The sequence below is a fragment of the Panulirus ornatus genome, chromosome 21 (genome assembly GCF_036320965.1).
Source record: "Panulirus ornatus isolate Po-2019 chromosome 21, ASM3632096v1, whole genome shotgun sequence".
NCBI lineage: Eukaryota > Metazoa > Arthropoda > Malacostraca > Decapoda > Palinuridae > Panulirus > Panulirus ornatus.
The window spans coordinates 27590113-27606320 of record NC_092244.1 but is presented as its reverse complement, the minus strand read 5'-3'; the positions used below and the strand labels follow the sequence as shown (position 1 = coordinate 27606320).

Sequence of the window (16208 nt, the reverse complement as noted above, 5' to 3'; positions counted from 1 at the left end):
AGGGGATGAGTTTTTATATGAGATGCAGATGCGGATGTACATATAAGATGGATTGAATATTGGCCAAAACCCCCACAAATACTAGCAGTCTAGCGTTGCTGACCATGACGCATTCACGGGCCGTCATGCAACTAGTCGAAGCCCCAGACTTATAAGGATGTTAATCACTTTTCGTACTACAGTTAGCAGTGCGCCAGCAATTTCAGTCGCCAGTGAGAACTGAGCGCTGGTGAAGGCTCGCTCGTGGTGCATCACTCTGGCTAACTGATACTTTGAAACTGTTGCAAATGTGATCTAATTCTTTTACCAATATGTAAGTGGCCACCAAGAATACCCATCTCCCAAAGGTACTAATAGGTTTTGAGAGCTTAGGAATAAAATCTAACCCAATCCACCAGAACGGTTCGTAAAAGCAGTAGATGACAGGAGTATTCATAAGGCGACTAAGACACGTAGTTTTAAAACACTTCACGATGCTCGTAACTGTAGCTTGGACAAAGCGGGTGTCCTGAAGAATGATTTGTGTCACAAGATTGAGAGCCACAATCACCGACACACCTCGACATGCCCCTGGTCATCCAGACGCAGAGGTTGTGAAGACACACACCTGAGAATTAAGGTGTACTAAGACCTGAAGAACTCTTCCTTTCATTTGAGTTGAACATGATTAAGGCATATATTTGCTTGTGTTATTTCGTCTGGAGGGATGTCTGATCATTATCTTGTGGAGGCGAAGGTGATGATTTTTAGAGGTTTTCAGAAAAGAAGAGAATGTTGGGGTGAAGAGAGTGGTGAGAGTAAGTGACCTTGGAAAGGAGACTTGTGTGAGGAAGTACCAGGAGAGATTGAGTGCAGAATGGAAAAAGGTGAGAGCAAATATTGTAAGTGGAGTGGGGGAGGAATGGGATGTATCTAGGGAAGCAGTGATGGCTTGCGCAAAAGATGCCTGTGGCATGAGAAAGGTGGGAGGTGGACAGATTAGAAAAGGTAGTGAGTGGTGGGATGAAAAAGTAAGATTGTTAGTGAAAGAGAAGAGAGAGGCATTTGGAGGATTTTTGCAGGGAAATAGTGCAAATGACTGAGAGATGTATAAAGGAAAGAATCAGGAGGTCAAGACAAAGCTGCAAGAGGTGAAAAAGAGGGCAAATGAGAGTTGGGGTGGGGGAGTATCAATAAATTTTAAGGAGAATAAAAAGATGTTTTGGAAGGAGGTAAATAAAGTGCGTAAGGCAAGAGAACAAATGGGAACATCGGTGAAGGGGGCTAATGGGGAGGAGATAACAAGTAGTGGTGATGTGAGGAGATGGAGTGAGTACTTTGAAGGTTTGTTGAATGTGTTTGATGATAGAGTGGCAGATATAGGGTGTTTTGGTCAAGGGGTTGTGCGAAGTGAAAGGGTCAGGTAGAATGGTTTGGTAAACAGAGAAGAGGTGATGAAAGCTTTGTGGAAGATGAAAGACGGCAAGGCGGCGGGTTTGGATGGCATTGCTGTGGAATTTATAAAAAAGGGGGTGACTGCGTTGTTGACTGGTTGGTGAGAATATTCATTGTATGTACGGTTCATGGTGAAGTGCCTGAGGATTAGCGGAATACATGCATAGAACCATTGTATAATGGCAAAGGGGATAAAGGTGAGAATTCAAAATACAGAGGTATAATTTTGTTGAGTATTCCTGGGAAATTATATGGGAGGGTATTGATTGAAAGGGTGAAGGCATATACAGAGCATCAGATTGGGGAAGAGCAGTGTGGTTTCAGATGTGGTAAAGGATGTGGGGATCAGGCGTATCCTTTGAAGAATGTATGTGAGAAATACTTAGAAAAACAGATGGATTTGTATGTAGCATTTATGGATCTGGAGAAGGCATAAGATAGATTCGATAGAAATGCTTTGTGGAAGGTATTAAGAGTATATGGTGTGGGAGGTAAGTCGCTAGAAGCAGTGAAATTTTTTTTTTTTATCAAGGATGTAAGGAATGTATATGAGTAGGAAAACAGGAAAGTGATTGGTTCCCAGTTAATGTCGTTTTGCGGCAGAAGTGCGTGATGTCTCCATAGTTTTTTAATTTGTTTGTGGATGGGGTGGTTAGGTAGGTGAATGCAAGAGTTTTGGAGAGAGGGACAATTATGCAGTCTGTTGTGGATGAGAAGGCTTGGGAAGTGAGTCAGTCCTTATTCGCTGATGATACAGCGCTGGTGGCTGATTCGGTTGAGAGACTGCAGAAGTTGGTGACTGAGTTTGGTAAAGTGTGTGAAAGAAGAAGGTTGAGAGTAAAAGTGAATAAGAGCAAGATCATTAGGTTCAGTAGGGTTGAGGGACAAGTCAATTGGGAGGTAAGTTTGAATGGAGAAAAACTGGAGGAAGTGAAGTGTTTTAGATATCTGGGAGTGGATTTAGCTGCGTATGGAATCATGAAAGCAGAAGTGAGTCAGTGGGTGGGGGAGGGGGCGAGGGTTCTGGAAGCGTTCAAGAATATGTAGAGGGCGAAAGTGTTATCTCGGGGAGCAAAAATGGGTATGTTTGAGGGAATAGTGGTTCCAGCAATGTTGTATGGTTGCGACGCATGGGTTACAGATGGGGTTGTACGGAGGAGGGTGGATGTGTTGGAAATGAAATGTTTGAGGACAATATGTGGTGTGAGGTGGTTTGAACGGGTAAGTAATGAAAGTGTAAGAGAGATGAGTGGTAATAAAAAGAGTGTGGTTCAGAGAGCAGAAAAGGGTGTATTGAAATGGTTCGGTCACATGGAGAGAATGAGTGAAGAAAGATTGACAAAGAGGATATATGTGTCAGAGGTGGAGGGAACGAGGAGAAGTGGGAGACCAAACTGGAGGTGGAAAGATGGAGTGAAAAAGATTTTGAAAGATCGGGGCCTGAACATACAGGAGGGTGAAAGGCGTGCAAGGAATAGAGTGAATTGGAACGATGTAGTATACCGGGGTTGGCGTGCTGTCAATGGATTGAGCCAGGGCATGTGAAGCGTCTGGGGTGAACCATGGAAAGTTTGTGGGGCCTGGATGTGGAAAGGTAGCTGTGGTTTCGGTGCATTATACATGGCAGCTAGAGACTGCGTGTGAACGAATGTGGCCTTTATTGTCTTTTCCAAGCGCTGCATCGCACGCGCAGGGGGAGGGGGTTGCCATTTTATGTGTGGCGGGGTGGCGACGGAAATGGATGAAGACAGGAAGTATGAATATGTACATGTGTACATATGTATGTATACATGTATATGTATGTATACGTTGAAATGTATCGGTATGTATATGTGCGTGTGTGGGCGTTTATGTATTTACATGTGTATGTGGGTGGGTAGGGCCACTCTTTCGTCTGTTTCCTTGCGCTACCTCGCTAACGCGGTAGACAGCGATAAGGTATAATAAATGAATAAGTAAATATATATATATATATATATATATATATATATATATATATATATATATATATATATATATATATATATATATTGTGGTATCTCCAGCTTCCAGAGCAGCTGGATCACTGGCTGAGTATGGATCGCTTACAGTTCGGGTCAGCCTGGCCATCATGACTGTGCTGGTGAAGATCAAGGGCACATTATCACATCGTTGACCCAGGATGACTGACGGAGACACAGAGGTGGATGTCCCTCCATCACTAAGACGTGTCTCGTCATCCAGTCTGGATGGCTGTCTCCATCGGGGGTGTGTGCTCATGTTCCCTGCTTGTCTGGGACACAGATGTGTGTAAGATGGCAGCAGGAGGGAAGATCTTCCAGGATGGGACACGCCTCTCCGGGCAAATGTCTTCCTTATTTCACTAAAAGGACGCGAGCTTTCAATGGGTTCCTTCATTACCTTTCGTTTGGCTGGTGATGGAAGAGCTACCGGGGTTATCCAATCTTGCAAGTGCAACTTCAACTGCTGCTTCTTCTTGCTCGATAAGGCGGAGAAGCTGGGGGTTGGGGTGAGGTCGGGGTTGGAGGGGGGTTGGGGGCTGGATCGGGGCAAGGGGCCTTCTCTAACCTTAGTTTATGCCCCAGGAAGTGGGGCTCAACCCGCCCCTCCTCCATATTCTGAACATAGAAAATGCCTTTGTGAAAGTGGAGCCGCTGTATTGCGACTTCTTCCACGTAAATCAGTTATGCGCAGAAGCCCATCATTTACGATAAGGTTGAATGTACGAGGCAAGCATGGTAAATGAGGCGTATCAAGCATTATAACTGGATGTATTATGCTTGCGGCATTATGTGGAACAATGTAACATACTTTGCCTGGAATCTCTCAATTATCCTAAACAATCTCTACCTAATTCCCTTTTGATATTTATTCCTGTACGACGGTATTGCATGAGCTGGGGTCCCACAAGAGCAATTCTTAGATGCTTACCTCCTATAACATGAGCTGTACCACCCATATAATCTATCGTAGTCTTTGATGTCTATCTACCCGTCGTCAGGCGTGTGTAAGAGGCAGGTGTGTAAGTGGAAGGTGAGAGGTAATCAGAGATCCACGACTTAAAAGGACGTATCTTGGCTCAGCACATCAAACATGCGTTCTTCACTGGTTATTTTCCACCATAACTGCTGGTTGGAGGTCTCCCGGGAAACTTATTTATTAGCGAATTGTCAACAGTCATGAACTCAAATAGCTGTCACCTGCAGACGGCATTTATAGATTAATTTCCAGTCACATCAAAGGCTTGGAGGAAGCGAGACGGAGAGAAAGCAAACGCAGGGAGAGAGAGAGAGAGAGAGAGAGAGAGAGAGAGAGAGAGAGAGAGAGAGAGAGAGAGAGAGAGAGAGAGAGGACATAGGCGTACGTAGGAAAGCCAGAAAACAGAGGACCCGTTGGGCATGTCTCGCTTATCTTTTTCTACACTTAGATCTGTCTGTTCCTATGGTAAGGATAGAACGGGAAGGAGGCCCTTTCTCCACCCTCCACTCCCTCCGGAAACAACAATCTGTTAGAAAAAGGAAGGGAGAAAAGCCATGTAGTGCTGAAGTAGACCTGCGTGGAATAAGACAGGATAGAACGAAAGGGAAATCCTTTTATAATGATATCAATGCACTATCCCACCCTCTGTTGTGGTTCATTATATTCTTGAGGTCTGGAATGAGAAAATATAGTATTGTATATGTATATCTTTTTCCGTGTTCATTGTATATATATATATATATATATATATATATATATACATATATATATATATATACAATGAACACGGAAAAAGATATACATATACAATTACATATACATATACAATATATATATATATATATATATATATATATATATATATATATATATATATATATATATATATATATATATATTATTATCATTATCATTTTTCTTTTTATTTTGCTTAGTCGCTGTTTCCCGCGTTAGCGAAGTAGCGCAAAGAAACGGACGAGAGAAATGGCCCAACCCACCCACATACACATGTATATACATACACGTCCACACACGCAAATATACATACCTATACATCTCAACGTATACATATATATACACACACAGACATTATACATAATTCATACTGTCTGCCCTTATTCATTCCCATCGTCACCCCGCCACACATGAAATAACAAACCCCTCCCCCCAAATGTGCGCGAGGGAGCGCTAGGAAAAGACAACAAGGCCACATTCGTTCACACTCAGTCTCTAGCTGTCATGTAATAATGCACCGAAACCACAGCTCCCTTTCCACATCCAGGCCCCACAGAACTTTCCACGGTTTACCCCAGACGCTTCACATGCCCTGGTTCAATCCATTAACAGCACGTCGACCCCGGTATATCCACATCGTTCCAATTCACTCTATTCCTTGCACGCCTTTCACCCTCCTGCATGTTCAGGCCCCGATCACTCAAAATCTTTTTCACTCCATCTTTCCACCTCCAATTTGGTCTCCCACTTCTCCTTGTTCCCTCCACCTCTGACACACATATCCTCTTTGTCAATCTTTCCTCACTCATTCTCTCCATGTGACCAAACCATTTCCAAACACCCTCTTCTGCTCTCCCAACCACACTCTTTTTATTACCACACATCTCTCTTACCCTTACATTACTTACTCGATCAAACCATCTCACACCACACATTGTCCTTAAACATCTCATTTCCAGCACATCCACATTCCTCCGCACAACTCTATCCATAGCCCACGCCTCGCAACCATATAACATTGTTGGAACCACTATTCCTTCAAACATACCCATCTTTGCTTTCCGAGATAATGTTCTCGACTTCCACACATTCTCAACGCTCCCAGAATTTTGGCCCTTCCCCCACCCTATGATTCACTTCCGCTTCGATGGTTCCATCCGCTGCCAAATCCACTCCTAGATATCTACAACACTTCACTTCCTCCAGCTTTTCTCCATTCAAACTTAACTCCCAGTTGACTTGACCCTCAACCCTACTTTACCTAATAACCTTCCTCTTATTCACATTTACTCTCAGCTTTCTTCTTTCACACACTTTACCAAACTCAGTCACCAGCTTCTGCAGTTTCTCACACGAATCAGCCACCAGCGCTGTATATATATATATATATATATATATATATATATATATATATATATATATATATATATATATATATATATATATTTATTCTCCAATCAAACCTACCTCCCAATTCACTTGTGCCTCAACCCTGCTTAACCTAATAACCTTGATCTTATTCACATTTACTCTCAGCTTTCTTCTTTCACACACTTTACCAAACTCAATCGCCAGCTTCTGCAGTTTCTCACCCCAATCAGCCAACTGCGCTGTATCATCAGCGAACAACAACTGACTCACTTCCCAAGCCTTCTCATCCACAACAGGCTGCAAAGTTGCCCCTCTTTCCGAAACTCTTGCATTCACCTCCCTAACCACCCTATCCATAAACAAATTAAATAACCATGGAGACATGACGCACCCCTGCCGCAAACCGACATTCACTGAAAACCAGTCACTTTCCTCTCTTCCTACTTGTACACATACCTTACATCCTTAGTAAAAACTTTTCACTTCTTCTAGCAACTTACCCCCCGCACCCTTTACTCTTTAATAGCTTCCACAGAGCATCTCTATCACCTGTATCATATGCCTTCTCCAGATCCATAAATGCTACATACAAATCCATTTGCTTTTCTAAGTATTTCTCACATACATTCTTCAAAGCAAACACCTGATCCACACATCCTCTACCACTTCTGAAACCACACTGCTCTTGCCCAATCTGATGCTCTGTACATGCCTTCACCCTCTCAATCAATACCCTCCCATATAATTTACCAGGAATACTCAACAAACTTATACCTCTGTAATTTGAGCACTCACCTTTATCTCCTTTGCCTTTGTACAATGGCACTATGCATGCATTCCGCCAATCCTCAGGCACCTCACCATGAACCATACATACATTAAATATCCTTACCAACCAGTCAACAACACGTTTGACCTCGAATGAAACGAGGTGCTCCTTCTTCAGCAAGATTGTTAATGAGATGATTTACCAGTCAGAGTAGTTTGAAAGAAGTACCATTGTTACGTTGCAGAACAGAGTTGATGAATATTTTGCCTCTATTCCACAAGTGACATTATTGACAACTTCTTAGATACGTGAAAAGTTTATGGTATTTTTATCTAATCTGTGAATTTCAAACTCTCTTCCCCTTTCACAAACAGCCTCGAAAGGTTCCAGTTCTCTATTCCTGTTTGAATTCCTTTGTACAGAGAAATATGAAGTAAAAAAATGATATATTTCGAGCAGCAACCGTTACTGAATTGAATGTCAGATTTCAAATGAAAGTGGTATGAAAATATCGAGCCTTATCATCAGACAACCCTTCACTCCACCCACACACATGAGGGAGGGAGCGTTTGTGACACCGCAATAAGTTGTTCGGTATCAGATCTCAACTACAGGGAATGTACCGAGGGAGGTTATACCTTGTGACCTATGCAGCCCAGGTGATCCTGAATAAATGTCTGTAACAAGAAATCGCAGGTCATTGCAACTGCTTCTAAAGTTTTAACACCCATGATAGATTTATTTATTGAATTATTTATTCATTATTACCCCCAAGACCTTTCTAAAGGTTCCTGTAGCTCAAGGCTGCGCTATTTCCAGTCGTGGGTTAATGTAGACTCCTTTGGATTGTGTTCTCTGACGACGGCTGTACTCCCAGTGATACAGCCTAGCCAAAGTGACTTTTCAGTCACAGTGTAACCTCAAGCAGACGCATTCCCGTAATATATATATATATTAGAAGCAGTGAAAAGTTTTTATCGAGGATGTAAGGCATGTGTACGTGTAGGAAGAGAGGAAAGTGATTGGTTCTCAGTGAATGTAGGTTTGCGGCAGGGGTGTGTGATGTCGCCATGGTTGTTTAATTTGTTTATGGATGGGGTTGTTAGGGAGGTAAATGCAAGAGTTTTGGAAAGAGGGCAAGTATGAAGTCTGTTGGGGATGAGAGAGCTTGGGAAGTGAGTCGGTTGTTGTCCGCAGATGATACAGCACTGGTGGCTGATTCATGTGAGAGACTGCAGAAGTTGGTGACTGAGTTTGGTAAAGTGTGTGAAAGAAGAAGGTTGAGAGTAAAAGTGAATAAGAGCAAGATCATTGGGTTCAGTAGGGTTGAGGGACAAGTCAATTGGGAGGTAAGTTTGAATGGAGAAAAACTGGAGGAAGTGAAGTGTTTTAGATATCTGGGAGTGGATTTAGCTGCGTATGGAATCATGAAAGCAGAAGTGAGTCAGTGGGTGGGGGAGGGGGCGAGGGTTCTGGAAGCGTTCAAGAATATGTAGAGGGCGAAAGTGTTATCTCGGGGAGCAAAAATGGGTATGTTTGAGGGAATAGTGGTTCCAGCAATGTTGTATGGTTGCGACGCATGGGTTACAGATGGGGTTGTACGGAGGAGGGTGGATGTGTTGGAAATGAAATGTTTGAGGACAATATGTGGTGTGAGGTGGTTTGAACGGGTAAGTAATGAAAGTGTAAGAGAGATGAGTGGTAATAAAAAGAGTGTGGTTCAGAGAGCAGAAAAGGGTGTATTGAAATGGTTCGGTCACATGGAGAGAATGAGTGAAGAAAGATTGACAAAGAGGATATATGTGTCAGAGGTGGAGGGAACGAGGAGAAGTGGGAGACCAAACTGGAGGTGGAAAGATGGAGTGAAAAAGATTTTGAAAGATCGGGGCCTGAACATACAGGAGGGTGAAAGGCGTGCAAGGAATAGAGTGAATTGGAACGATGTAGTATACCGGGGTTGGCGTGCTGTCAATGGATTGAGCCAGGGCATGTGAAGCGTCTGGGGTGAACCATGGAAAGTTTGTGGGGCCTGGATGTGGAAAGGTAGCTGTGGTTTCGGTGCATTATACATGGCAGCTAGAGACTGCGTGTGAACGAATGTGGCCTTTATTGTCTTTTCCAAGCGCTGCATCGCACGCGCAGGGGGAGGGGGTTGCCATTTTATGTGTGGCGGGGTGGCGACGGAAATGGATGAAGACAGGAAGTATGAATATGTACATGTGTACATATGTATGTATACATGTATATGTATGTATACGTTGAAATGTATCGGTATGTATATGTGCGTGTGTGGGCGTTTATGTATATACATGTGTATGTGGGTGGGTAGGGCCACTCTTTCGTCTGTTTCCTTGCGCTACCTCGCTAACGCGGTAGACAGCGATAAGGTATAATAAATGAATAAGTAAATATATATATATATATATATATATATATATATATATATATATATATATATATATATATATATATATATTGTGGTATCTCCAGCTTCCAGAGCAGCTGGATCACTGGCTGAGTATGGATCGCTTACAGTTCGGGTCAGCCTGGACATCATGACTGTGCTGGTGGAGATCAAGGGCACATTATCACATCGTTGACCCAGGATGACTGACGGAGACACAGAGGTGGATGTCCCTCCATCACTAAGACGTGTCTCGTCATCCAGTCTGGATGGCTGTCTCCACCGGGGGTGTGTGCTCATGTTCCCTGCTTGTCTGAGACACAGATGTGTGTACGATGGCAGCAGGAGGGAAGATCTTCCAGGATGGGACACGCCTCTCCGGGCAAATGTCTTCCTTATTTCACTAAAAGGACGCGAGCTTTCAATGGGTTCCTTCATTACCTTTCGTTTGGCTGGTGATGGAAGAGCTACCGGGGTTATCCAATCTTGCAAGTGCAACTTCAACTGCTGCTTCTTCTTGCTCGATAAGGCGGAGAAGCTGGGTGTTGGGATGAGGTCGGGCTTGGAGGGGGGTTGGGGGCTGGATCGGGGCAAGGGGGCCTTCTCTAACCTTAGTTTATGCCCCAGGAAGTGGGGCTCAACCCGCCCCTACTCCATATTCTGAACATAGAAAACGCCTTTGTGAAAGTGGAGCCGCTGTATTGCGACTTCTTCCACGTAAATCAGTCATGCGCAGAAGCCCATCATTTACGATAAGGTTGAATGTACGAGGCAAGCATGGTAAATGAGGCGTATCAAGCATTATAACTGGATGTATTATGCTTGCGGCATTATCTGCAACAATGTAACATACTTTGCCTGGAATCTCTCAATTATCCTAAACAATCTCTACCTAATTCCCTTTTGATATTTATTCCTGTACGACGGTATTGCATGAGCTGGGGTCCCACAAGAGCAATTCTTAGATGCTTACCTCCTATAACATGAGCTGTACCACCTATATAATCTATCGTAGTCTTTGATGTCTATCTACCCGTCGTCAGGCGTGTGTAAGAGGCAGGTGTGTAAGTGGAAGGTGAGAGGTAATTAGAGATCCACGACTTAAAAGGACGTATCTTGGCTCAGCACAGCAAACATGCGTTCTTCACTGGTTATTTTCCACCATAACTGCTGGTTGGAGGTCTCCCGGGAAACTTATTTATTAGCGAATTGTCAACAGTCATGAACTCAAATAGCTGTCACCTGCAGACGGCATTTATAGATTAATTTCCAGTCACATCAAAGGCTTGGAGGAAGCGAGACGGAGAGAAAGCAAACGCAGGGAGAGAGAGAGAGAGAGAGAGAGAGAGAGAGAGAGAGAGAGAGAGAGAGAGAGAGAGAGAGAGAGAGAGAGAGGACATAGGCGTACGTAGGAAAGCCAGAAAACAGAGGACCCGTTGGGCATGTCTCGGTTATCTTTTTCTACACTTAGATCTGTCTGTTCCTATGGTAAGGATAGAACGGGAAGGAGGCCCTTTCTCCACCCTCCACTCCCTCCGGAAACAACAATCTGTTAGAAAAAGGAAGGGAGAAAAGCCATGTAGTGCTGAAGTAGACCTGCGTGGAATAAGACAGGATAGAACGAAAGGGAAATCCTTTTATAATGATATCAATGCACTATCCCACCCTCTGTTGTGGTTCATTATATTCTTGAGGTCTGGAATGAGAAAATATAGTATTGTATATGTATATCTTTTTCCGTGTTCATTGTATATATATATATATATATATATATATATATATACATATATATATATATATACAATGAACACGGAAAAAGATATACATATACAATTACATATACATATACAATATATATATATATATATATATATATATATATATATATATATATATATATATATATATATATATATATATTATTATCATTATCATTTTTCTTTTTATTTTGCTTTGCCGCTGTTTCCCGCGTTAGCGAAGTAGCGCAAAGAAACAGACGAAAGAAATGCTCCAACCCACCCACATACACATGTATATACATACACGTCCACACACGCAAATATACATACCTATACATCTCAACGTATACATATATATACACACAGACATTATACATAATTCATACTGTCTGCCCTTATTCATTCCCATCGTCACCCCGCCACACATGAAATAACAAACCCCTCCCCCCAAATGTGCGCGAGGGAGCGCTAGGAAAAGACAACAAGGCCACATTCGTTCACACTCAGTCTCTAGCTGTCATGTAATAATGCACCGAAACCACAGTTCCCTTTCCACATCCAGGCCCCACAGAACTTTCCACGGTTTACCCCAGACGCTTCACATGCCCTGGTTCAATCCATTAACAGCACGTCGACCCCGGTATATCCACATCGTTCCAATTCACTCTATTCCTTGCACGCCTTTCACCCTCCTGCATGTTCAGGCCCCGATCACTCAAAATCTTTTTCACTCCATCTTTCCACCTCCAATTTGGTCTCCCACTTCTCCTCGTTCCCTCCACCTCTGACACATATATCCTCTTTGTCAATCTTTCCTCACTCATTCTCTCCATGTGACCAAACCATTTCCAAACACCCTCTTCTGCTCTCCCAACCACACTCTTTTTATTACCACACATCTCTCTTACCCTTACATTACTTACTCGATCAAACCATCTCACACTACACATTGTCCTTAAACATCTCATTTCCAGCACATCCACATTCCTCCGCACAACTCTATCCATAGCCCACGCCTCGCAACCATATAACATTGTTGGAACCACTATTCCTTCAAACATACCCATCTTTGCTTTCCGAGATAATGTTCTCGACTTCCACACATTCTCAACGCTCCCAGAATTTTGGCCCTTCCCCCACCCTATGATTCACTTCCGCTTCGATGGTTCCATCCGCTGCCAAATCCACTCCTAGATATCTACAACACTTCACTTCCTCCAGCTTTTCTCCATTCAAACTTAACTCCCAGTTGACTTGACCCTCAACCCTACTTTACCTAATAACCTTCCTCTTATTCACATTTACTCTCAGCTTTCTTCTTTCACAAACTTTACCAAACTCAGTCACCAGCTTCTGCAGTTTCTCACACGAATCAGCCACCAGCGCTGTATATATATATATATATATATATATATATATATATATATATATATATATATATATATATATATATATATATATATATATTTATTCTCCATTCAAACCTACCTCCCAATTCACTTGTGCCTCAACCCTGCTTAACCTAATAACCTTGATCTTATTCACATTTACTCTCAGCTTTCTTCTTTCACACACTTTACCAAACTCAATCGCCAGCTTCTGCAGTTTCTCACCCCAATCAGCCAACTGCGCTGTATCATCAGCGAACAACAACTGACTCACTTCCCAAGCCTTCTCATCCACAACAGGCTGCATAGTTGCCCCTCTTTCCGAAACTCTTGCATTCACCTCCCTAACCACCCTATCCATAAACAAATTAAATAACCATGGAGACATGACGCACCCCTGCCGCAAACCGACATTCACTGAAAACCAGTCACTTTCCTCTCTTCCTACTTGTATACATACCTTACATCCTTAGTAAAAACTTTTCACTTCTTCTAGCAACTTACCCCCCGCACCCTTTACTCTTTAATAGCTTCCACAGAGCATCTCTATCACCTGTATCATATGCCTTCTCCAGATCCATAAATGCTACATACAAATCCATTTGCTTTTCTAAGTATTTCTCACATACATTCTTCAAAGCAAACACCTGATCCACACATCCTCTACCACTTCTGAAACCACACTGCTCTTGCCCAATCTGATGCTCTGTACATGCCTTCACCCTCTCAATCAATACCTTCCCATATAATTTACCAGGAATACTCAACAAACTTATACCTCTGTAATTTGAGCACTCACCTTTATCTCCTTTGCCTTTGTACAATGGCACTATGCATGCATTCCGCCAATCCTCAGGCACCTCACCATGAACCATACATACATTAAATATCCTTACCAACCAGTCAACAACACGTTTGACCTCGAATGAAACGAGGTGCTCCTTCTTCAGCAAGATTGTTAATGAGATGATTTACCAGTCAGAGTAGTTTGAAAGAAGTACCATTGTTACGTTGCAGAACAGAGTTGATGAATATTTTGCCTCTATTCCACAAGTGACATTATTGACAACTTCTTAGATACGTGAAAAGTTTATGGTATTTTTATCTAATCTGTGAATTTCAAACTCTCTTCCCCTTTCACAAACAGCCTCGAAAGGTTCCAGTTCTCTATTCCTGTTTGAATTCCTTTGTACAGAGAAATATGAAGTAAAAAAATGATATATTTCGAGCAGCGACCGTTACTGAATTGAATGTCAGATTTCAAATGAAAGTGGTATGAAAATATCGAGCCTTATCATCAGACAACCCTTCACTCCACCCACACACATGAGGGAGGGAGCGTTTGTGACACCGCAATAAGTTGTTCGGTATCAGATCTGAACTACAGGGAATGTACCGAGGGAGGTTATACCTTGTGACCTATGCAGCCCAGGTGATCCTGAATAAATGTCTGTAACAAGAAATCGCAGGTCATTGCAACTGCTTCTAAAGTTTTAACACCCATGATAGATTTATTTATTGAATTATTTATTCATTATTACCCCCAAGACCTTTCTAAAGGTTCCTGTAGCTCAAGGCTGCGCTATTTCCAGTAGCAGGTGAATGTAGACTCCTTTGGATTGAGTTCTCTGACGACGGTTGTACTCCCAGTGATACAGCCTCGCCAAAGTGACTTTTCAGTCACAGTGTAACCTCAAGCAGACGCATTCCCGTAATATATATATATATATTAGAAGCAGTGAAAAGTTTTTATCGAGGATGTAAGGCATGTGTACGTGTAGGAAGAGAGGAAAGTGATTGGTTCTCAGTGAATGTAGGTTTGCGGCAGGGGTGTGTGATGTCGCCATGGTTGTTTAATTTGTTTATGGATGGGGTTGTTAGGGAGGTAAATGCAAGAGTTTTGGAAAGAGGGGCAAGTATGAAGTCTGTTGGGGATGAGAGAGCTTGGGAAGTGAGTCGGTTGTTGTCCGCAGATGATACAGCACTGGTGGCTGATTCATGTGAGAAACTGCAGAAGCTGGTGACTGAGTTTGGTAAAGTGTGTGAAAGAAGAAAGTTAAGAGTAAATGTGAATAAGAGCAAGGTTATTAGGTACAGTAGGGTTGAGGGTCAAGTCAATTGGGAGGTAAGTTTGAATGGAGAAAAACTGGAGGAAGTAAAGTGTTTTAGATATCTGGGAGTGGATCTGGCAGCGGATGAAACCATGAAAGCGGAAGTGGATCATAGGGTGGGGGAGGGGGCGAAAATCCTGGGAGCCTTGAAGAATGTGTGGAAGTCGAGAACATTATCTCGGAAAGCAAAAATGGGTATGTTTGAAGGAATAGTGGTTCCAACAATGTTGTATGGTTGCGAGGCGTGGGCTATGGATAGAGTTGTGCGCAGGAGGATGGATGTGCTGGAAATGAGATGTTTGAGGACAATGTGTGGTGTGAGGTGGTTTGATCGAGTGAGTAACGTAAGGGTAAGAGAGATGTGTGGAAATAAAAAGAGCGTGGTTGAGAGAGCAGAAGAGGGTGTTTGGAAATGGTTTGGTCACATGGAGAGAATGAGTGAGGAAAGATTGACCAAGAGGATATATGTGTCGGAGGTGGAGGGAACGAGGAGAAGTGGGAGACCAAATTGGAGGTGGAAAGATGGAGTGAAAAAGATTTTGTGTGATCGGGGCCTGAACATGCAGGAGGGTGAAAAGAGGGGCAAGGAATAGAGTGAATTGGATCGATGTGGTATACCGGGGTTGACGTGCTGTCAGTGGATTGAATCAGGGCATGTGAAGCGTCTGGGGCAAACCATGGAAAGCTGTGTAGGTATGTATATTTGCGTGTGTGGACGTGTGTATATACATGTGTATGGGGGTGGGTTGGGCCATTTCTTTCGTCTGTTTCCTTGCGCTACCTCGCAAACGCGGGAGACAGCGGCAAAATATATATATATATATATATATATATATATATATATATATATATATATATATATATATATATATATGACAAGTAAGCAGTTAGATTATCGCTGATCTGAACAAGAAGAATGACTTCTTGCTGTCTGCTTTCAGATGTTTACAATGAACCATTTACCTCAATACCCTAGAGAAGATCTCGCTACATACCCAGCTGGTCAGGGTTGATGGTTAATAACTTACTCTAGCGCTATAGGGACTCCTTCAAGCACACCAGTGAAACGAAAGGATGTCTGTACCGCATACAGAATTCAGATGATAACAGAGACAATCCTTCTTTCACTGCTTTCGTCTGATATCTGACATTCAATTCAGATAGAAACCTACGCAGCTCGAAATAGAATCTCTTCTCTTTCCTACGTTCCTCTCTTCCCTTTTCCCCTCTCATTGCCTAGTATATTTGTCTCTGTTTTCCTTTGTTCTCTCTTTCGCC

The 16208-nt window shown here is 42.7% G+C and overlaps 1 protein-coding gene across 4 annotated transcripts in view; it reads right to left on the bottom strand.

Moving 5' to 3' along the window:
* LOC139756427 (uncharacterized) overlaps positions 1 to 16208 on the bottom strand; it is a 414929-nt gene that overhangs the window by 294583 nt on the left and 104138 nt on the right. The gene's annotated exons all lie outside the window — the stretch shown is intronic.